The 10,505-nt window shown below is 51.8% G+C and overlaps 1 long non-coding RNA gene across 1 annotated transcript; it reads left to right on the top strand.

The window, feature by feature from the left end:
* The first annotated feature begins 1,165 nt into the window (after positions 1 to 1,165).
* LOC144234068 (uncharacterized) lies at positions 1,166 to 9,751 on the top strand. The gene is made up of 3 exons (XR_013335850.1): positions 1,166 to 1,345; positions 2,424 to 2,641; positions 8,953 to 9,751. It is a non-coding gene; the product is annotated as an uncharacterized LOC144234068 (long non-coding RNA).
* Positions 9,752 to 10,505: the final 754 nt, after the last annotated feature.

A 10,505-nucleotide genomic window follows, 5' to 3' on the forward strand; every position in this document is an offset into this window, starting at 1 on the left:
CCCGAGCCGCGAAGCTGCAGTTCTGGGCTGCGCTCCGAACTGCGCTCTGGCGCGGGGTTTAAGGTGTGTTCGGCGAGGCCTTGGGAAGGGATGGCTGGGCGGGAGGAGAGTGGAGTTTGCACGGGAATCCTCCGCAGCCTAGGATTCCGAGCCGGCCGAGGGCCGGCCGCGAGGAGGGATTGGAAGCTGGTGCACTTGACATTCGAAGAGAGCGAAGGGGACGCGACTCGGCTTCACGGCCAGTGAAAGGAGAATGGGGGTACAACCCCTGCACATCTTCCACTGGCGTGGGGCTCCCAGCTTTCATAAGGCTCCCCTCCAGACCTCTCACTGCCCCCTGCACAACCGTGAGGTGTCGTCACCACTATTTCCCCAGGAAGAAAGGAGGCCAGAGAGGCTGGAAGATTGGCCAGAGGCCACACGACTAATTAGTGGGCAGAGCCCAGTCTAGAAGCCGACTCTCCGTTTGCACTTTCCATAAAGTGCAAACACCGTGCTGAGACACGGACACAGTAATCACTTGCCCCAGGCCTGGAGGCATTGAGAATACTGCTCTCCTGTCCAGAGCAGAAGGAAGTATGGACTAGGAGACCAGCACAGTGTCGGCCACAGAGAAGACTCACAGTGAATAGATGTTGCATAAACCAAGTAGGGAGGCAATATTGCATTGCAAGGGGGTCCTTGGATAAGCTCTTGAATAAATTCTGAAGAGGCAGGGCAGGGCGAGGTATCGGATGCATGAATAGCCAGAGCAGAGGTCCAGAGGATGGCAGTCTTTGATGCGTTCAAGGACAAGAGCTGCTTGGTATTGCTGGGGCCAGGATGCCGAAAGGACCTGGTGGGAGTTGACCTTGGGCAGGCTGGGCCCTTGAATGCCAGGGTCAGAGTTAGCAGGGAGTTTAGTTCTTGCCGGTGCTACAGGACGCTGGCTCCCACACGGGGTCCCAACCCACATAAGTTCCTGGCCTCTAAGTGAAGCTGCCTTAGGAATCAGGCAAAGGGGAGGGCACAGTCATGCCTTCCCCCAACCACCCCCATCAGCACCACTCATTTTCCCCTGTTTCTCCAGTGTGTGGGACTGAACCTTGCATGTTATACATGCTTCGTACATTTCTGTTGGAATGAAGTAAGATGAAGAAAGAAAACCCTAATAAGATTTGCTGCAGAAAGATCATTGTTGCAATTCTAGTACCCGCTTCCTGACTCAGAAAACTAACCACGAGGACACGTACACCAGTCCAAAAAGACCCAAGAATACGACCCTGGAAAGAGAATGTACAAAGAGAGCCTCACAATGAGTAGCAGGGAGTCTGAGGCCCGAGCCACGCGGCGGTCAGGAACAACGGTAGGTGGGTGTGAGGAGGCCACTGGCCCCGAGCAGCGGGCCAGCCTTGCTGTCCCAGGTGTCTCTTGTCTGGGGAGCTTAATTAGATTGAAGTAGGGGCCCAGATTCATTCCCCTGGATGGAGAAAACCACCACCAAGCCATAGCCTGGTTTCCACAGGGGCCATGGGCTTGACCCAGTGGTCATGTCCTCTCTGGGAAGCCAGAGAAAGTTTGTTGCTTAAGGGTCAGGCCCCACAGCATCTCCAAACAACGAGAACATGCGAGAAAATGGCCCCTCTGGTGTCCCCGCTTCCACACAGGCTCTCAGGTCAGCCAGGTGGAAAGACTTAAGGAATGGCCTTCTGCTGCCTCCCTCAGCCCAGCCTGGCCTATGTGTGTCTAGTTGCCTTTGGTCTTGAGAAAACCAGGTGAGAGGATGTGGGACCCAGAGACACCCCACCAACCCCTCAGGAGAAGCTCCAAACTCACGCCTAGTCTGGGGAATGAAGCCAGAGACCAGAGTCAGGCTGATGAGGTTTCTGGTGGCTCTGGAAGGAGGGCTGTATGAGGAGAGGGAGGGAAGCGGCATGTAGAGTTTGCCACATGTCTCACCTCTTATTCGCCAGGGGTCAGTGGTGACGATGCTACACCTCTGAAAACAATTGTCACACCCTGGTAGCTCTGTCCCCAAAAGAAGGCTGTTTCCTCTCCCCCCTGCCCCCTCCACCACCAGCACCATCCAAAAGCTCCAGAGAGACATAGTCTCTCTGGATGATGTTAGACTTCAGAGCCAGCCCTTCCTTAGATGGACATAATAAACTTCCCACGGTGGCAGGGAGTGGGGGTGGCATAAGGAGCAGGTCATTACCATGCTCATTTGGCCAATAGAAACTTGACACAGGCGGAGGCTAAGCAATGGGCCCGAAGCCACAGCACGCTGAAAGAGCCGGGAACTAGCACCTGCTGCCTCAGCTACAACCCATGGTTTTTCTCCTAGATTTGAATCCTAAGCAGGTGCAGGCCGAGGCCCAGCCCTCCATGAGATGGATTTCAGTGTTCAGAGATAACAGGAAGCATTGTTTCCTCTCTGGTCCTAGGAATGGATTCCAGTAGAGCCACAGAATCAAAGCAACACCTGAGAGACTTGGTGTTGCCCACCACGCATTGAACTTGGAAAACAACAAGAGGGATAATGAGCCGCCGTTCACTGGGTACCCAGCAGGTGCCCGCTCCTCACACATGTGATCTCTGGAGCACCCACAACCCGCATACCAGGACTTTGCGACGCTCTTGATTGCCGAAAAGCCGTATGTAGGTGAGAGGTGGGGCTGGGTTTGAGTCCATTCTCTATGCTACTGTCTGGGCCCAAGGACAGGGCTGCTGAGCACACTGGCCAGTCTGTAGGGTGGTCAGAAGTTCTGTATGCAGGGACCTTACTTCCCCGCTGGGCCTTCAGTTTTCTCCTCTGGGAAAGGAGGCATGCCGGGAGATGACCTCTGAGGTCCCTCTAACTGTGTGCCCTTTTGGACTTCTGGTTCCTTGGACAGTTTCTCCCTTGTGGCATTATTCTCCGGCATGGTCCCTTCTCTTTTAAAGCCAGCAAAGCCAGCACTCAGGTGAGCTGGGAAAGCCGTGTGCCCCTGGTGCTCCCAGGGAACTCTCTGCCCCCGTGCATTTGATGTGGGGGTGGATAACAGAGGAGGGATAGGGCATATAGTTCCGATGAGACCCTAGCTCTGGAGTTGGACAGCCTGCATTCAAATGCCAGTTTTGTCACACATTAGGAGAGTGGCTTGGGCAAACTCTTACCCTCAGTTTCCTCAATTGTAAGGGGTGCTGACAGCCCTTAACTTGCTGCACTGTTGGTAAAGGTGAGAAATAAAGCATGTAAACTCAGTACTGGTAACCAACTCAGGCCCCCACCCCAGCTCGGCCCCTTCCCAGTCACTGCTGGTGGCTGCTGGGGCAGGGAGCTCGTGCACGAGGCTGCTCAGCAGTGCTACGAAGGAGAAGAGACCCCAGACAGGCCGAACAAGGATGATCGTGCTGCCCCGCCTGCCCGCCCCCTCAGAGCCCGTGCTGAGCGGCCTGGAGAGGGCAGGGGAGAGGCCGAGCGCAGGGCCCCAGCTGCATCCATTCTCACCAGCATACCCATTATCCTTGAGACTCAGTGGGCCTAGAAGCTTCTTGCCCTGTCTGCAGCTGCAGTGGGGACCCAGAGGGTGGGTGAGGGAGACTGGTTAGACCCCCATGTCTGCTCTAAGCAGGAAAGGAGACAGAGGCGGGGAACAGAATGTCACCACGCAACAGGTGCTGTGCCAAAGCACGATGGCAGAGTACTCACAATGACCCTGTGAGGAAGGCAGGACCCGTGCCTTCAGAGGCCACCCAGCCATCCATGGCACAGAGGCTCCCCACTGCCAGCTGGCACGTAGCCGCACTTAGTACATGCTCATTAAGTACTTGTTGATGGAAGGGAGGGAAGTAGTAGCTGCAGTGCGGCATCCAATTCTCTCTAAGTCCGGCACCTGAAAGACAGTGCAGGACTGGAGCCCAGAGACAGGGAGTGGCTTGTCTGGGGTCGGCGTGGGCCAGCGCAGTGAGTAACCCGGGCTCCCCAACAGTGCTTCCTCAGGAAAGCTGCCCCACCCCGCAACCAGGGGACGGGGTGGGGGGTGGCAAACGCTGCTGAGGCAGGATGGGGGTGTGTGTGTGTGAAAGATCCTCTGTGGTTCCATCAGAAGTTGGGGGAGGGACCCTGGTTCTGGGGGATTAACTGCAGGAACCCCCAATATTATTACTGATCATGGAATGAGCCAGCTGTTGCATTTGGGAATAATAAATAAGAATGCAGAGGCTGAGGACTAATTAGAAATGTTTCAGATGCTTTTTCTTAACAGTAAGGAATTTCTACAAAGGAGAAGTGCATAAATAGAGCCAGCTGGTCAGCAGAATTGGTCCCGGAGGCAGAGTCCTTTCCAAGGCCTCCCTGACCTCCCCATCGCTTATCATGTTCTCCTTCGGCCCTTCCCTCTCTGCATGGCTCCCGCGAAGATGAGTGACAAAGGTCCTCAGAGCAGAACAGATGGCCCAAAATGCCAGGGCAGTCCTTGTCACATGCCCGTCTCTCACCCTTGAGTGGGAATTCCTCTGAGCAGGGCCTGGCAGCCTTCTTTTGTGCCCCCGGTCTCTAGCACAGTATTTGGGCATCGTGGCTGCACTCTCCGAATATGTGAGCAATGAGCCAAAGGAGTGAATAAATACCTAGGGTGGCAGGCCGCTCCTACTCCCCCTTCTGTCGCACGAAAATGCCCTACGCCTGCTCGGACAGGAAAGCCTGTTTACGCACTGGGGTGGTATTCTCAGTCCCGTCCTTTCCTGCTCGAGTGCTTACCACGCCAGTCAATTCTATGTTCCAAGGACACAAGAATGAACAAAAGCTGATCGCAGCTTCTGAGCAGCCCAGTAACTGACCATGGGGAGATACACATAGATTTGTCACAGAGGCTATAATGGAACTCTCCAGGGGGCTTCTTCAAGGAAGAAGTCATCTGAGAGCTGTCTTAAAGGACAGGCAGGTAGGCGAGAGGTGGAAGAACGTTCTGGGAAGAGGAAGAGGCAAACAAAGGGCACTAAGATGTGCAGGTGCATGGCAGCACAGGAAACGGGGAGGGGATTGGGTGGGTGGGGTAGGGGGCGGTGACGGCAATGAGGTTTGAGGGGTAGGAGTTGACCAGTTAACAGACGTCTGCTGGGTCTTTATAGGAAATTTGAACTTACTCTGGTAAGCCGTGGGGAGCCACCCACGATTCTAAAACAGGGAATGAGATGATCAGTGATAAATTTTAGTGAGGAGGCTGGAGACAAATGGCTGGGGGTTATAATGAGACTGTAATGGTCCAAGCAAGCAGTGCTGTGGGCCTGGATGAGGGCAGAAACTGGAGGAGAGAAAGAGGGTGGACTCAAAGGATGTGGAGATCAGCTGGAAGTGGGGACAGAGAAAGAAATTAAGAATAGCATGTGCATTTCTAGTGTAGGAGACAAGTGCTTTGGTGTAAGGTAACCAACCATTAACTGAAATGGGCAGTGTGGGAGGAGGAACAGATTTGGGAGGTATGTTCAACTGAACTTGATTTCTCTGTGGTCTTGTCCAGAAAGGCAGCCGTAAATCCAGGTCTGGTGCTTAGGAAGGAGAATGAAAGAAGCTGTTCATGTAGAGAGGAGAAAACCAGAAACACAACTGGGGCAAATGCATTGCCCAGCACCTAGGCATAGGAGAGAACCATGTGCATGAGATTAGGACTTCTGGATCCCTCGAATGAAAATGAGGCCACAGAGAATTGGCAGTTTTTACTGCTTCCATTGGGTAACCTGTTTCAAGACCCCGGACCCAAGCTCTTGGGAATACTCATTTCTTTTTCAAGGACCCCATCACTGGGTGCTTATTAACGTGGACCCCTAGACTTAGGGCTGGAGCAAAATTTGGCTCAGAGATTAGGCAGTAAGACCAGAGAGAATCTGACGTGGAAAGAGAGCCCTGCTCCTTGTAGCTCCTTTGGTCTAATTGTGCCTGCAGTTGATACCTCCATTTTCCCTGGGAAACTCGGGGGGTGGAAATTAAGGGAATGTTCCTGGGATTGGTACATATTTTGAAGCTCTCAGCAAGGCTGAAAATATCCATCGATATATTTTGAAGTGTAATTTCCACTCCCTTACCAGCCAAAATAATTGAACAGGAAGAAAAAGCTGTTAATGCAGGAGGCGTGTAACATCAGGTCCACATTGCCTGGAAATTTACCATTTCAAAGCAATTGAGGGTTTTTACTGCCAGTGTTTACAGTCATACATGCCCCCCTCTCACTGAAGCCATCAAAAGGCCCATCAATCTGGCTTGGACACTGAAGTCGTTCACGATGTCTGGAGCCGATGTCAAAGCAGAGAGAATTTTTAAAAAAATTATCCTGCCCTTTTGTCAGCATATGCATCTTGGGGCATCACTTCCCGGGAGGTGGGATGAACAGTTGGGGCTGTGTGTGCTCACGGATGCAGTGGTGGCAGGGCTCCGTAGTGCCATGGCCAGGCGCCCCCTCCACATACCCCTCAGAGTCTCTGGCCTGGGGTCCGTGTGTGGCTGTCCTCTTATCCACGTCCAGGTGGTCATGTCGCCCTCCTGCCCAACAAACAGGGCCTGTCTCTGCCTCTGCCTCCAGCCCGATGACACCAGGTCTGAGGGACGCAGGTCCCTCAGGAGAGTCACGTCATGCTGCCTCTCACAGCCTCTGCCCAGCTCAGCAGGACAGACGACAGACAGTAGACTTTGCAGACTTTTGTCTTCTGTCCACTGCCAATGCCCGTGTGCGTGCGTGCACGTGCACGCACACATATGCTATTTCTCAGTTTGAAATTTGACTTCGGGTTTTCCTGGAAATTACTGAGTTTTTTCCCTATATTTGTGTTCAACAGAGGAAAATTTTAAATCCATACCCAATCGTTTGTCTTTCATTTCGGAATCCATATCTTTCCAAAGGCCTAAAAAGTGCCATTAGCTCACTTGGCCACCCTGGAGAAGTCACTTTCTGGGCCTCTTCTGTTTGAAATGAAGGCTTTGGTACAAAGGGTCTTGGAAGGTCCTTTCTGGTGCTAGCATTTTAAGACTCTATTTAGTTATTTTTTTTAATTGTTTTTTTTAAATGTTTACTTTTGAGAGAGAAATAGAAAGAGAGAAAGCATCAGTAGGGGAGGGGCAGAGAGAAAGGGAGACAGAGAATCTGAAGCAGGCTCCAGGTTCTGAGCTGCCAGCACAGATCCCGACGCAGGACTTGAACTCGTAAACCTCAAGGTTATGACCTGAGCTGAAGTTGGATGCTTACCTGACTGAGCCACCCAGGTGCCCCAGTTACTTTAATATTTCAAACTATTCCTGCCCCAGCAAGAATTATTGGCAATAAACTGAGAAACAAGTTTCTTTATTATCATTTAGTCCTTCCACACACATTACATACATACATATACATCCAAACAGTTTCAAATATTCCATTGGATCAAAAATCTAAAAACTTGTAGATTAACAGACCTAAAAAGGAGAATGTGCAGAAATTGGTACATCCATGATGCCCAAAGAGGGGACTTCAGAACAGAAGTGCGAGACTTTTCATCATCCATTCGTTTGTATCTTTTGAATTTTTTGCCACATGCACTTATTACCTCTTCAGTTTAAACGTTGGTGTTTTGTTTTGTTTTGTTTTGTTTTGTTTTTTTTAAGCAAGAGAAGAGTTTTCCTTTTTCTTTCTTCCACCACAGGCCTCTCTGCAGCTTAGCTCCTGGGCATGGAGGAGACCATGACGGGCCGGGTGTCACACCCAAGAAGCCACCCCTTAGCCCAGGCCCTGCCCGAGACGAGGTCCCAGCCCTCTAGCCGGGCTGGGCTGGCCCACAGCCCTGCTCCCTGCTGCCCCCGTGCATGGAGGGGCTCTGCGGGCGCGCACCGCTGCCGGCTGCCCTCGCTGCGGGGTCTCCGGCTGGCTGGGCGGTCAGGCTGGCACAGGGACTCCGCTCAAGGTGTCCCAGTAAGGGACTGGCGTGCATGGCTCCAGCAGCCTGATGCACAAAGGGGCCCAAGAGTCCAGTAGATGGGGAAGTGCACGCATCCAGCTTTAAATTCTCCAGGTCTTGTCATTCCCTTTCAAAGACGGACTGCGTTTTGTTTTGTTTACTGCTAATGTAACATGAGGGCAGGAACACGAAAGGAAAAAGAACAAAAGGGCCAGAGATGCATGGGGAGAAAGGGTCTTTGAGGCTCTCCTTTCACCTGGCCACACCCTCTGCTTGGTAGAGCTGGGCTCTCTCACTGGTCTCGCCCCCCTGGTTTTCTCCCCTAGTAGAGCCCCCGCTCAGCTTTCCCTTGTGACAGCTGGCTACCACCCGGCCTCCTTCTTCTACCTCCTGTTCTGATTATCACCTTCAATGGGTGCTGGCCATCGTCACTTCTATTGTCCCCCACTTCCCCTCTTCTGACTTACCTATTTCACTGCCACACTGCCCAGTGACAGCCGCCATCTTTGAGGTCCACTACCCAGACTGGCGGTGTCACCTGCTCCATGACTGGGATTGCTCAAGGTAGGGCCCATTCGAAACCCCTGCACCCAACTTCTCTCCAGGGTCAGCAGAGCCCAGGTGAGGGCAGGCTGTCCCCCAGCAGGCCATGGGAAGGTGCGGACAAGGGGACAATTGAGAAGCCATGGCAGAGCAGCAATGGAGACAGCAGATGGAGACGTGCACTTGACCGAGTGGACACAAGAGATGAAAAGATACAGAGTATGAGGTAAAACAGCTTCAGGGAAGGAAAAAGCAGAGAGCGAAAACCAATAAAAGTGTAATGAATACTAAAACCAGACAGGCCTGAAAAGAAGCCATCAGGAGAGCTTCGAGAAGAGGCAGGTCAGGGAGGAGGAGCAGGAGGGCTGGGAGGGGGCAGTGTGTGAGGGGCTGGAGGCAGGAGGAACAGTGTGACAGAAATCTCTCAGGAAGGGTCGTTCACCTCCCAAGCTGTTGGGCTTATTGGCTGCAGCAAGCAGGATCTATTTAAAACACAGCAGGCATTTTGCCTCGGTCTGTTTCCCCGTCTAGGGAAGGCTGGAGCCAAAGGCTTCGGGAACCATTCCAGCATTAGGACCCTGCACGGATGACAGAGCTGAGACCACGAGATCCTTGCCCCCTCTGGGGATCAGCCCCCTCTCCCCTGAGACGGGCTGCCAGGCCACTAAACGCACAGCACATTGATCTGCGTCCCAAAGGCTGCTTGTGTTCTCGCTTCCACTGGGAAACTCTCAATGACTTCCTTCATTTGGTCTTCAAGCTTGTCAGAAAGCAGATGCTGCTCAAATATGACAGCTGCTCTAAAGGGCTGCTCACAGCAAGCTCCCTGACCAGTGGGAACATTTGCAACGATGACAGAAGAGGCCTTGGGTGATGAGACAGCAGTAAGACAAAGAGAAGAGGGCAGCAAAGGATGTCACCGGTAAAATGGCCCCAGGGAAACCACAGGGGACCCGAGCTGGAAAACACCCACAGCCTCGCGCCTTTCTCTGGACTGTGTAACTTTGGGAAGCTCTAATCTGGGGAAGACCTGACTCCTCATCCACCTGCCAGAGAGGAGTGCAAAGTAAGGCTGGGAGCTAAAACTGGCTGAGGAAAGCCGTCTGTCCATGAAGCTTTGGTTTCTCTCCATTTGAGAAGTCTTCCTTCCCTGGCTCTTGAGCTTGTAAATTGTGTAAAATACTGTTCTGGGCTTAATATAAGTTCTCTGCTTTGCATGACATTTATATTCTTGAAAAATGTAGTGTACAAATCAAATCAAATTTTGCCTGCCAGAGAAGCTGGCTTTTCAAAATAAATCTGAGGTCAATCCTATGTTTCAAGAGACGAATGGCTTGTGAAGGTGAATAATTATCCCAGTTCATGTGTGTAACCTTGGAATTGTGAATGTCTGACTCACAATATCTGTGGGGGTGGGGGTGGGACTGTCTAGAAATCCACCTATAGTCTGCTTACAGGTTGCAATTAAACATTATTTTAAAACAAACAAACAAACAAAAAAACCACACAGATAAGCATGTTGCAGGAGCCACTGCTAAAAAAGTACAGATTTTTTAAAAAGTTAATTATGGAAAATTTCAAATATATATCTTAAAAGAAGTAAGCCCAATATAAAACAAGCCAGCTCCCACAATTGTCGACTCATGGCCAATCCTGTGAGAAACTTGGACTTCTGGGCCAGGTGACAGATAAAGAGAATGAACTTTACAGGACAGGACAGACAGGATTAGTTGTCCTGAAGCTGTAGGTCCAAGTTTCTGCATAAATGCCCTACACCAGAGCCGAGAGTGTAAACAGAAGGGCAGAGAGACATATTCTCAGTTAAAAACTAAAGAACAGAGCTGGGACTTACCCCCTGCCCCTACCCCCAGGCGGAACAATGCACAAGTAACAGGAATGGTGGTTACCTTCATCGAGCGAAAGGACTAGGGAGGAGATTCCCTTTTCATTATGTGTTAAAAAAAGAAAAGTTTTGGGGCGCCTGGGTGGCTTAGTCGGTTAAGCGTCCGACTTCTGCTTAGGTCATGATCTCGCGGTTCGTGGGTTCGAGCCCCGCGTCGGGCTCTGTGCTGACTGCCAGCTCA

The sequence above is a fragment of the Crocuta crocuta genome, unplaced genomic scaffold (genome assembly GCF_008692635.1).
Source record: "Crocuta crocuta isolate KB4526 unplaced genomic scaffold, BGI_CrCroc_1.0 scaffold55, whole genome shotgun sequence".
Taxonomy (NCBI): domain Eukaryota; kingdom Metazoa; phylum Chordata; class Mammalia; order Carnivora; family Hyaenidae; genus Crocuta; species Crocuta crocuta.